This window comes from Arachis stenosperma, chromosome 3, assembly GCF_014773155.1.
Source record: "Arachis stenosperma cultivar V10309 chromosome 3, arast.V10309.gnm1.PFL2, whole genome shotgun sequence".
Classification (NCBI taxonomy): Eukaryota; Viridiplantae; Streptophyta; class Magnoliopsida; order Fabales; family Fabaceae; genus Arachis; species Arachis stenosperma.
Window position 1 is genome coordinate 88,577,058 of NC_080379.1, and position 12,814 is coordinate 88,589,871.

Genomic DNA, 12,814 nt, shown 5'->3' on the forward strand with positions numbered 1-12,814 from the left:
CAACCCCATTCAACAAGTCGGAATCTTGATGGTTCAAGAGTTCTATGCCAATGCATGGATCACCAAGAACCATGATCAAAATGGGAACCCGAATCCAAAGAATTATCTTACTATGGTTCGGGGGAAATACTTGGATTTTAGTCCGGAAAATGTAAGGTTAGCATTCAACTTGCCCATGATGCAAGGAGATGAACATCCTTACACTAGAAGGGTCAACTTTGATCAAAGGTTGGACCAAGTCCTCACAGTCAACCAAGAGGGAAGCCGGTTCAATTGAGAAGGCATGACCTCAAGCCCGTGGCTAGAGGATGGTTGGAGTTTATCCAACGCTCAATCATTCCCACTAGCAACCGGTCCGAAGTTACTCTAGACCGGGCCATCATGATTCATAGCATCATGATTGGAGAAGAAGTGGAAGTTCATGAGGTCATAGCTCAAGAACTCTACAAGGTGGCGGACAAGTCGTCCACCTTGGCAAGGTTAGCCTTTCCTCATCTCATTTGTCACCTCTGTTATTCAGTAGGAGTTGACATAGAGGGAGACACCCCCATTGATGAGGACAAGCCCATCACCAAGAAAAGGATGGAGCAAATAAGAGACCCCTCTCATCATAAGATCCCTGAGATACCTCAAGGGATGCACTTTCCTCCACAAGGCTATTGGGAGCAACTAAACACCTCCCTAGGAGAATTGAGTTCCAACATGGGACAACTAAGGGTGGAGCATCAAGAACACTCCATCATCCTCCATGAAATTAGAGAAGATCAAAGAATCATGAGAGAGGAGCAACAAAGACAAGGAAGAGACATTGAGGAGCTCAAGCACTCCATAGGATCTTCAAGAGGAAGAAAGAGCCGCCATCACTAAGGTGGACCCGTTCTTTAATCTCCTTGTTTTTTTATTTTTCTGTTTTTCGAAAATTTATGCTTTATGTTTATCCATGTTTGTGTCTTATGATCATTAGTGTCTTAGTGTTTATGCCTTAAAGTTATGAATGTCCTATGAATCCATCACCTTTCTTAAATGAAAACTGTTTTCATTACAAAAGAACAAGAAGTACAGGATTTCGAATTCATCTTTAAAACTAGCTTAATTAGTTTGATGTGGTGACAATACTTTTTGTTTTCTGAATGTATGCTTGAACAGTGCATATGTCTTTTGAATTTGTTGTTCATGAATGTTAAAATTGTTGGCTCTTGAAAGAATGATGAAAAAGGAGACATGTTACTGAGGATCTGAAAAATCATAAAAGTGATTCTTGAAGCAAGAAAAAGTAGTGAATACAAAAAAAAAACTGAAAAAAAGGGGAGAAAGAAAAAGAAAGAAAAAGAAAGAAATAAAGTTGTGATCCAAGGCAAAAAGAGTGTGCTTAAGAACCCTGGACACCTCTAATTGGGGACTTTAGCAAAGCTGAGTCACAATCTGAAAAGGTTCACCCAATTATGTGTCTGTGGCATGTATGTATCCGGTGGTAATACTGGAAGACAGAGTGCTTTGGGCCACGGCCAAGACTCAATAAGTAGCTGTGTTCAAGAATCATCATACTTAACTAGGTGAATCAATAACATTATCTGGATTCTGAGTTCCTAAAGAAGCCAATCATTCTGAATTTTAAAGGATAAAGTGAGATGCCAAAACTGTTTGGAGGCAAAAAGCTACTAGTCCCACTCATCTAATTTGGAGCTAAGTTTCATTGATAATTTGGAGTCTATAGTATATTCTCTTCTTTTTATCTTATTTGATTTTCAGTTGCTTGAGGACAAGCAACAATTTAGTGGATGGATGTGAGTGATGGAGAGATTATGGGGAAGAGGGTAGGATTTGATAGGGAGTGATGTTTGGGGGAAGGGTGTTATGGAAAGGTGTGAAGAGAAGAGAGAGTGAGTTGGGTTAGGTGGGGATCCTCTGGGGTCCACAGATCCTGAGGTGTCAAGAATTTCTCATCCCTGCACCTTTTTGGTGTTTAAACGCCCTTTTTGTGCCATTTCTGGCGTTAAACGCCATGCTGATGCCCTTTTCTGACGTTAAACACCAGTCTGGCTGCCAATTCTGATGCTTAACACCCAGAATGCTGTCAGACTGGGCGTTAAACGCCCATTCTGCTACCCTTACTGGTTTTTAACGCCAGTTAGACACCAGACACCCTTTTCTGGCGTTAAACACCAGTCTGTGTGCCATTTCTAGTGTTTAACGCCCAGAATGCTGCCAGACTAGGCGTTAAACGCCCATTTTGCTATCCTTACTGGCGTTTAAACGCCAGTAAGCCTATCCTCCAGGGTGTGCTATTTTTTATGCTATTTTTTATTTTGCTTTAATTCTGCACCTATTTTTGTTACTCTATGATGAGCGGATAATTTGTACCCTTTTTGGCATTGTTTTTAGTATGTTTTTAGTAGTTTTAGTTAAGTTCTTAGTATATTTTTAATAGTTTTTAGCTAAAATTCACTTTTCTGGACTTTACTATGAGTTTGTGTGTTTTTCTGTGATTTCAGGTATTTTCTGGCTGAAATTGAGGGACCTGAGCAAAAATCTGATCCAGAGACTGAAAAGGACTGCAGATGCTGTTGGATTCTGACCTCCCTGCACTCGAAGTGGATTTTCTGGAGCTACAGAAGCCCAATTGGCGCGCTCTCAACGGCGTTGGAAAGTAGACATCCTGGGCTTTCCAGCAATATATGATAGTCTATACTTTGCCCAAGATTTGATGGCCCAAACTGGCGTTCAAAGTCACCCTCAGAAATCCCAGCGTTAAACGCCGGAACTGGCACCTAAATGGGAGTTAAACGCCCAAACTGGCATAAAAGCTGGCGTTTAACTCCAAGAAGAGTCTCTACACGAAATTGTTTCATTGCTCAGCCCAAGCACACACCAAGTGGGCCCGGAAGTGGATTTTTATGTCATTTACTCATCTCTGTACACCCTAGGCTACTAGTTTCTTATAAATAGGACCTCTTACTATTGTATTTTCATCTTGGTTCTTCTGGTTCCCTCTCTGGGGCCGAAACCAATGATCACTTTGTTCTTATGTATTTTCAACGGTGGAGTTTCTACACACCATAGATTAAGGTGTGGAGCTCTGCTGTACCTCGAGTATTAATGCAATTACTATTGTTCTTCTATTCAATTCCGCTTGTTCTTTGTCCAAGATATCACTTGTTCTTCAACTTGATGAATGTGATGATCCGTGACACTCATCATCATTCTCACCTATGAACAAAGTGACTGACAACCACTTCTGTTCTACAAGCAAACAAGGCTCTAGTGTTTATCTCTTAGATTCCTGATACACGATGCATGGTTGATCGCCTGACAACCGAGTGCTCGCCTGACAAACGAGCCAGCCATTCCGTGAGATCAGAGTCTTCGTGGTATAGGCGAGAACTGATGGCGGCATTCAAGAGAATCCGGAAGGTCTAACCTTGTCTGTGGTGTTCTGAGTAGGATTCAATGATTGAATGACTGTGACGTGCTTCAAACTCCTAGCAGGCGGGGCGTTAGTGACAGACGCAAAAGAATCGATGGATTTTATTCCGGCCTGACCGAGAACCGATAGCTGATTAGCCATATGCTGTGACAGAGCATAGGAACATTTTCACTGAGAGGATGGGAGGTAGCCACTGACAACGGTGAAACCCTACATAAGCTTGCCATGGAAAGGAGTAAGAAGGATTGGATGAAGACAGTAGGAAAGCAGAGAGACGGAAGGGAAGGCATCTTCATACGCTTATCTGAAGTTCCTACCAATGAATTACATAAGTACCTCTATCTTTATCTTTATGCTTTATTCGTATATCACTATACCCATTTGAGTCTGCCTGACTAAGATTTACAAGGTGACCATAGCTTGCTTCATACCAACAATCTCCGTGGGATCGACCCTTACTCGCGTAAGGTTTATTACTTGGACGACCCAGTGCACTTGCTGGTTAGTTGTGCAAAGTTGTGTAGTGATCACAATTTCGCGCACCACTCTACATGATCATCAACCTAAAGAAAACATAGACTAACACTGGAAAATAAAATGAAAAAGTAATTAACATAGATAAATAAGATTGGGTTGCCTCTCAATAAGCTCTTCCTTAATGTCAATAGCTTGACAGGAAGCTCTTACAGAGCTTCACAGATGCTCAAAGCATGATTGTGGCCTCCCAACACCAAACTTAGAGTTTGAGTGTGGGGGCTCTACTTGACTCTGTATGAAGAGAGTTGGATGAAGCTTTTCATGCTTTTTCTCCATGTTTACAGAAGAAGATCCGTGAGCCTTAAACACAAGGTAGTCCTCATTCAGTTGCAGGACTAACTCTCCTCTGTCCACATCAATCACAGCTCTTGCTGTGGCTAAGAAGGGTCTTCCAAGGATGATGGATTCATCATCATCCTTCCTGGTGTCTAAGATTATGAAGTCAGCAGGGATGCAGGGATGTTTCATTGATTTGTTTGCCATCTCTAGTGAGATTCTTGCAGCTTGTACCTCAAATATTCCTAGCTTCTCCATTACAATGAGTGGCATGAGGTTTATACCAGACCGTAGGTCACGCAGAGTGATGGGATATTTTAGGTTGAGACAAGAATCTCTCCCAAAAATAACACCAATCTAACCGGCAAGTATACCGGGTCGCATCAAGTAATAAAAACTCACGGGTGTGAGGTCGATCCCACAGGGATTGAAGGATTGAGCAATTTTAGTTTAGTGGTTGAATTAGTCAAGCGAATCAAGATTTGGTTGATTGAGTTGCAGAATTTAAATTGCATTGAAAGTAAAGAGAGCAATGAGTAAATTGCTGAATCTTAAAGAACAAGAAATTAAATGGCAGAAACTTAAAGAGCAAGTAATGTAAATTGCAAAATCTTAAAGTGCTGGAAATGTAAATGACTTGAATTGTAAAGGGAATTGGGAGTTGGATTTGCAGAAATTAAACAAGGAAGAGTAAAATTGCATCGAACAGAAGGATAATTGGGAATTGGGATTAGATCGTAGTTAAAACAGAAAGGTAAATGAATAAGTAAAGCAAGAGCAGAAAATTTAAAATGTGAGAATTGGATCTCAGGACCCAGAGACTAGAAAACTGAGTCTAGATCTCAATGCCTTCCTAGATCCAACAAGAACAATAGCCAGGAAATTGTAAATTGCAAGGGAAATAGAAGAAGAGCAATTAACAGGAAGCTAAATTCAATTAAACAGTAAATCAAAAGAGAGATCTAAGGTGAGATTGAAACAGAATTCCTTCAATTCTCCAACCCAAGATCCAAGACAAGTGTAATTGAAATTGAAAGCTAAGAGGAAGAGAATGGACTTCTCCTTCCCCCGAAACAAGAAACTAAAGATTACTCTGTAACTCAAAACTCAAGGAAAGCTCTCAGCAAAATTCTAAAAAGAGAACTCTCCCAAAACAAATTGAATTCTAGCCTATTTATACACCTTCTTCAATTGATCTTCAAGCCTTGGTTTGGGCCTTTGCTCTTGATGGAATTGGGTTGAAGGAGGCCTTGGTTGATTGCTCTTGAAATTTGGAAAGAGACCCAAGTGAATCAATTGAATCGGATGTGAGTTTTGCAAAGTTGGGTTTTTAAAGTTAGCCTCAAAGTTAGGGGCTAACTTCATGGCTAACTTTTTTTAGCAGCAAACCCCATTCTCTGCACTTCACGTTTGGGCCAACGTTAGGGGGCTAACTTTGTCCCTAACGTTGGCCTTGCTTCATGTTGGAATGGCGCCAACGTTAGCCTCCAAGTTAGGGGCTAACGTTGGCGCTAACGTTGCACACCCCTGGGAAACAATTCAAATGCCAACGTTAGCCTCCAAGTTAGGGGCTAACGTTGGCGCTAACGTGGCTAACCCCTGGGAGCAATTTTAGTTCCCAACGTTAGCCTCCAAGTTAGGGGCTAACGTTGGGGCTAACTTCAATTCCAACTTCATTTGTTCCTGGTTCAATCTCCCTTGATTCATTGTCTCATCTTAGCTTCTAGCCATTCCTTCTCACTTCAATCCTTTTCCAAGCTTTCTTCACCTATCATAAATCAACCAAACACATCAAAGCTATGCTTGAAATCATGAGATGATCATTCTATCCTAATATGCACCAATTATGGCATCAAACCTCATGAATTTGCATTAAATCATATATGGTTGGTTTAATCAAAGGAAGCATGAAAATCTACCTAACTTAGCTTGCTTAAGCCTCAAGAAAGTGCATAATTCAAGTGAAAACAAAAGAAAAAGACTAGTAAAACTAGGCTAAGATGACTTGTCATCACAACACCAAACTTAAAGCTTGCTTGTCCCCAAGCAAGAAATGAATTATGCTCAAAGGTTCTTTCAATTAAGATGGATTGAGGAACACTTGTGAATTATAGTGAGAGAAGTGATTAAGTAACAGTGGGGTAAACTCTGAATTATATGCTCAAGCAAGGGTTTCAGTGCTCACTAGTCTTTACATATTGGGAGTCGTAGGTCTTTAGGATTTTCATCCAAATGGTATCATGGAGATCTCTTTATATGTAATCACCTTGAAGCAGCTTATTATTTCTGTGTTTTTGACCTCGACTCTAAGTGTCATGTCTCAAGGCGGCTCTTTAGATAAGCTTTCAATCAATACTCCTAAACCAGTTGGTTTTAAGGTATTAGGTGTTAAGGCACCCCTCGGATTTACTTGCTCAAGCCTCTTTCCCTGACACACTTCAACCACAAGCATTTACTAGGATAGCAACTCTTTTGAGTTTTTGTTTCTTTCTTTCTTTTTCTGCCTAGTAATTGATGCTCAGAGCCTTGGGCCATGTTCTTTTTGTTTTTGTATTTTCTTTTCTTTTCTTTTTATTTTGTTTGCTGCTTCTTGGATCAATTGATTTTTGAGAATCTCCACAATACTTCTTTGAACTTCATATCCTGCCTATGAGCTCCCATGCAAGTTTTCACAAGCATGCAACCTCAATACATAATCATACAACTAGAACCACCACTTCTCCTAATCTTTTGCTTTCCTCAAAATTATTTTAATCCCTCAATCCTTCTTTTCAAAGAACTATCATGTGATGCATTCTTGAAAATTGAGTGCAAACAAGTTTTGAAGATAAGAATGTTGTGAATGATCAGCCATCTTGCTTATTGAATTATAAAGGGAGATTATGCTATGCAGGCAGGCAGGAACATAAAAAGAAAACTAAATGATGCAGACAAACAGGGCAATTAAGGATACAATCTAACTTTCAATCACAGCAACAATTGATGTAAAACAATCACTTAACAATACAACCTGTTGGAGTTCACTTGCTTTCCTTCTCATCATCATTAATGCTAGCCTTTATGTTCATCTCTTGCTTCTTTGATTGATGATGATAAATCCCTCCAAAGGCTTGTATGATACTCTGCAATGATATTGAAAGTTGCTTGTTCCCCAAGCACTTAGAAACAGTGGTTAGTCTGCATGATTTATTTGTGGGCTTTTTGAACTTACTTTGGTGTGGGAACACCAAACTTAGTACCTTGCCAATGCATCAAATTAACCATGTGTGAAACTCTTTCTTCTTTTTCTAAGGTAATAGACTAAAAACTAAAAAACAGTAAGATAATTAACTAGTTCGTCTAAATGCATGAAGCTAGCCTTATGGCAGAGAGTGAGAATGTGTTTCTGAATGAAATTTTGGTGGAACACCAAACTTAGAAATTTTCATTCTCCCTTAAATTGTTTTGGTGTGCAACACCAAACTTAGCTTCTTGCAATCTAGATAAAACTAATTAACAGTTTTATTGAATTGGATATGAAAACATAGTTACCTCTGGTTGGGTTGCCTTCCAACAAGCGCTCTTTTATTGTCACTAGCTTGACATTCTCCACCCTCTGATCATGGAAGTTGAGACTTCTTACTTTCCTCCACAACTTCCCTTTCCTTCAACCTAGCCTCCTTCTCATGGCTCTTTGGGCTCAACATTCCCTTCCTCTCATTCAGTTCAGCAAGGTTTTGAACTAGTTGTTCCATCTGCCTTTCAAGTCTTCTAAGTACAGTTTCTTGGTTTTTGCTTATCATCTCTTGATGCTTCTTTATTTCTTCCTGCTCTATTGCCATCATTTCTTGAATTTTCATAAATCTTTCCATCAGTGTTTCTAGAACATAAGTTCCTGGAGCAGTTGGAAATGGTTGTGGCTGTGTCAACTGTGGTGGTTGATAAGAATTATTTTGGGCGAATGGTGAGGTAGGCTGGGGTTGGAGGTGTGTGTGTTGGGGTAGTGCTTGATGATTGTTGTTGTGGGAATGGTTTGTATGCTGATTTTTGAAATTGGGGTTATTGCAGTTGAAATCCCTTGGTTTTTGATTTTGGCTTTCGCCTTCCTTCCAGTTGGATTGAATTCTCCAGGGTGGGATGTACACATCATTCTGAGACTGATGTTGGGGCATGCTGGAGTGACTTTGGTTGTTAAAATTGAAGTCTCTTTGTTCCTGGCATTGAGATTCCTTCATTCCTAGATAAGAATGTGGTTTCCATGGTGGAAATTGTGCCTTCACTGTAGTAGAATGGAGAAAGTCAATTTGTCTAGCTATTGACCCCAATTGTTGCTGAGTTTGCTGATGTAGCTGTTTGCTTTGATCCATGATTGCCTTTATTCCTTCAAGATTCTTTATCTCCTCATCTGAAGTTGCATTCTGTGGAGTCTCAGGTGAGTGTTGGTTGTTGTCCCTCTTGTTCTTGAGCTCTATAGTTCCTTGGCCAGCTGCTGTTGCTTTGAAGAGGCTATCTAAGACGTAATCCACTGCTCTCCTTATTTCTGGGGTTAATCCTATATAGAATGCTCGGAAACCCTCTTTGTCATCTACTTTCTTGTATTTTTCCCATGGTTTGGACAATGACTCTTCCTCTCCTTGTATGAATGGCTGAATCCCCTTTGTCATCTTGATGTTTTGTTGAGATGGGGAGAATTTGGCCAGAAATTTGGTAACCAAATCGTCCCAACTAGTAATACTTCCCGGGGAACAGGTTTCGAACCATTGTGCAGCTTCATCCTTTAGCGAGAATGGAAATAGCAAGAGCTTACAGGTGTCATGATTTACACCAATGGGGCTGATAGCACCACAAGTCTTTAGAAAAATGGATATATGCTGTTCAGGGTCTTCCACTGGATTTCCGCTGTAAGAACAATTTTTTCTTGATTGATGTAATGAGTTGCGGATTCATGTTGTGATGTTCTTCTTTCTCAGAAATTCCTTCTTCAATGATGTCTTTCCCTTTTGCTGCTCTACTTTCCTGTGACATAGATCAACAAACGGAACACACAATGGTAGTTTTGAAAATTGAATGTAATCGGTTGAGACAAAACTTCAAATGGTTAGTAGGTTAGTAGAGGCAAATCTTCAAACAGTTAGTGGGTTAATCAAAATTAAAGAAAAAGTGCTTGATCTAAACTTCTACCTCACTTAATCATTGTCAATCTAATCAATCCCCGGCAACGGCGCCAAAAACTTGATGGGATATTTTAGGTTGAGACAAGAATCTCTCCCAAAAATAACACCAATCTAACCGGCAAGTATACCGGGTCGCATCAAGTAATAAAAACTCACGGGTGTGAGGTCGATCCCACAGGGATTGAAGGATTGAGCAATTTTAGTTTAGTGGTTGAATTAGTCAAGCGAATCAAGATTTGGTTGATTGAGTTGCAGAATTTAAATTGCATTGAAAGTAAAGAGAGCAATGAGTAAATTGCTGAATCTTAAAGAACAAGAAATTAAATGGCAGAAACTTAAAGAGCAAGTAATGTAAATTGCAAAATCTTAAAGTGCTGGAAATGTAAATGACTTGAATTGTAAAGGGAATTGGGAGTTGGATTTGCAGAAATTAAACAAGGAAGAGTAAAATTGCATCGAACAGAAGGATAATTGGGAATTGGGATTAGATCGTAGTTAAAACAGAAAGGTAAATGAATAAGTAAAGCAAGAGCAGAAAATTTAAAATGTGAGAATTGGATCTCAGGACCCAGAGACTAGAAAACTGAGTCTAGATCTCAATGCCTTCCTAGATCCAACAAGAACAATAGCCAGGAAATTGTAAATTGCAAGGGAAATAGAAGAAGAGCAATTAACAGGAAGCTAAATTCAATTAAACAGTAAATCAAAAGAGAGATCTAAGGTGAGATTGAAACAGAATTCCTTCAATTCTCCAACCCAAGATCCAAGACAAGTGTAATTGAAATTGAAAGCTAAGAGGAAGAGAATGGACTTCTCCTTCCCCCGAAACAAGAAACTAAATATTACTCTGTAACTCAAAACTCAAGGAAAGCTCTCAGCAAAATTCTAAAAAGAGAACTCTCCCAAAACAAATTGAATTCTAGCCTATTTATACACCTTCTTCAATTGATCTTCAAGCCTTGGTTTGGGCCTTTTCTCTTGATGGAATTGGGTTGAAGGAGGCCTTGGTTGATTGCTCTTGAAATTTGGAAAGAGACCCAAGTGAATCAATTGAACCGGATGTGAGTTTTGCAAAGTTGGGTTTTTAAAGTTAGCCTCAAAGTTAGGGGCTAACTTCATGGCTAACTTTTTTTAGCAGCAAACCCCATTCTCTGCACTTCACGTTTGGGCCAACGTTAGGGGGCTAACTTTGTCCCTAACGTTGGCCTTGCTTCATGTTGGAATGGCGCCAACGTTAGCCTCCAAGTTAGGGGCTAACGTTGGCGCTAACGTTGCACACCCCTGGGAAACAATTCAAATGCCAACGTTAGCCTCCAAGTTAGGGGCTAACGTTGGCGCTAACGTGGCTAACCCCTGGGAGCAATTTTAGTTCCCAACGTTAGCCTCCAAGTTAGGGGCTAACGTTGGGGCTAACTTCAATTCCAACTTCATTTGTTCCTGGTTCAATCTCCCTTGATTCATTGTCTCATCTTAGCTTCTAGCCATTCCTTCTCACTTCAATCCTTTTCCAAGCTTTCTTCACCTATCATAAATCAACCAAACACATCAAAGCTATGCTTGAAATCATGAGATGATCATTCTATCCTAATATGCACCAATTATGGCATCAAACCTCATGAATTTGCATTAAATCATATATGGTTGGTTTAATCAAAGGAAGCATGAAAATCTACCTAACTTAGCTTGCTTAAGCCTCAAGAAAGTGCATAATTCAAGTGAAAACAAAAGAAAAAGACTAGTAAAACTAGGCTAAGATGACTTGTCATCACAGAGCTTTCTCAAAGGTCATGTTGCCTATAGTACAAGGTATTAAGAACCTTCTAGGATCCGGTTTCTTCTGAGGTATTTTCAGCTGAACCAAGGCATTCAGTTCATTGATGAGCAATGGAGGTTCTTCCTCTCAAGTCTCATTACCAAATAACTTGGCATTCGGTTTCATGATTGCTCCTAGATACCGAGCAACTTGCTCTTCAACAATATCTTCATCTTCAAGAAGAATACTCATCAGAGCTCATGAATGGTAACAGTAAGTTCAGTGGAATCTCTACGGTCTCTGTATGAGCCTCAGATTCCTTTGGTTCCCTATTAGGGAACTTCTTAGTGGTCAGTGGATGTCCAGTGAGGTCTTCCTTACTGGAGATCACCGCCTATTCCTCCTTTGTAGGTTCGGCCATTTTGGTTATATTGATGGCCTTGCACTCTCTCTTTGGAGAGTACTAGGAGGAGTTTCAGTAACTCTTTTACTTAGCTTACCCACTTGTGCCTCCAAATTTCTGATGGAAGACCTTGTCTCAATCATGAAATTGAAAGTGGCCTTAGATAGATCAGAGACTCTGTTAGCTAAGCCAGAGTGGCTCTGCTCAGAATTCTCTGTCTGCTGCTGAGAAGAAGATGGAAAAGGCTTGCTATTGCTAAGCCTATTTCTCCCACTATTATTATTATTGAAGCCTTGTTGAGGCTTCTGTTGATCCTTCCATGAGAAATTCGGATGATTTCTCCATGAAGGATTATAGGTGTTTCCATAGGGTTCTCCCATGTAATTCACCTCTTTCATTGTAGGATTCTCAGGGTCATAAGCTTCTCCTTTAGAGGAGGCTTCTTTAGTACTGCCGGATGCAATGTGCAATCCAGTCAGATTCTTAGAAATCATATTGACTTGCTGAGTCAATATTTTATTATGAGCCAATATGGCATTCAAAGTATCAATTTCAAGAACTCATTTCTTCTGAGTCATCCCATTATTCATAGGATTGCTTTCAGAAGTGTACATGAACTGGTTATTTACAACCATCTCAATGAGTTCCCGGGCTTTTGCAGGTATTTTCAGATGAAGAGATCCACCAGCAGAATGGTCCAATGATATCTTGGATAATTCAGACAGACCATCCTAGAATATACATATGATGCTCCATTCTGGAAGCATGTCAGAAGGACACCTTTTGGTTAATTTCTTGTATCTTTCCCAAGCATCAAAGAGAGATTCACCTTCCTTCTGTCTGAAGGTTTGGACTTCCACTCTAAGCTTGCTCATCTTTAAAGGTGGAAAGAATTTGGTCAAGAAAGCACTGACCAACTTATCCCAAGAGTTCAAGCTTTCTCTAGGTTGTGAGTCCAACCATATCCTAACATTGTCTCTTACAGCAAAGGGGAAAAGCATAAGTCTGTAGAGCTCAGGATCAACCCCATTGGTCTTAACAGTATCACAGATCTACAAGAATTCAGCTAAGAACTGATGAGGATCTTCTGATGGAAGTCCATCAAACTTCCAATTTTGCTTCATTACAGAAACTAATTGAGGCTTAAGCTCAAAGTTGTTTGCTCCAATGGCAGGAATTGAGATGCTTCTTCCATAGAAGTTGGACGTTAGTGCAGTATAGTCACCAAGCATCTTCCTTGCATCTCTAGACTTGGTGTTGGGTTCGGC

The 12,814-nt window shown here is 40.0% G+C and overlaps 1 non-coding gene across 1 annotated transcript; it reads left to right on the forward strand.

The window, feature by feature from the left end:
- Positions 1–12,307: 12,307 nt before the first annotated feature.
- On the forward strand, positions 12,308–12,415 carry LOC130972285 (small nucleolar RNA R71). Its single transcript, XR_009083474.1, has one exon. It is a non-coding gene; the product is annotated as a small nucleolar RNA R71 (small nucleolar RNA).
- Positions 12,416–12,814: the final 399 nt, after the last annotated feature.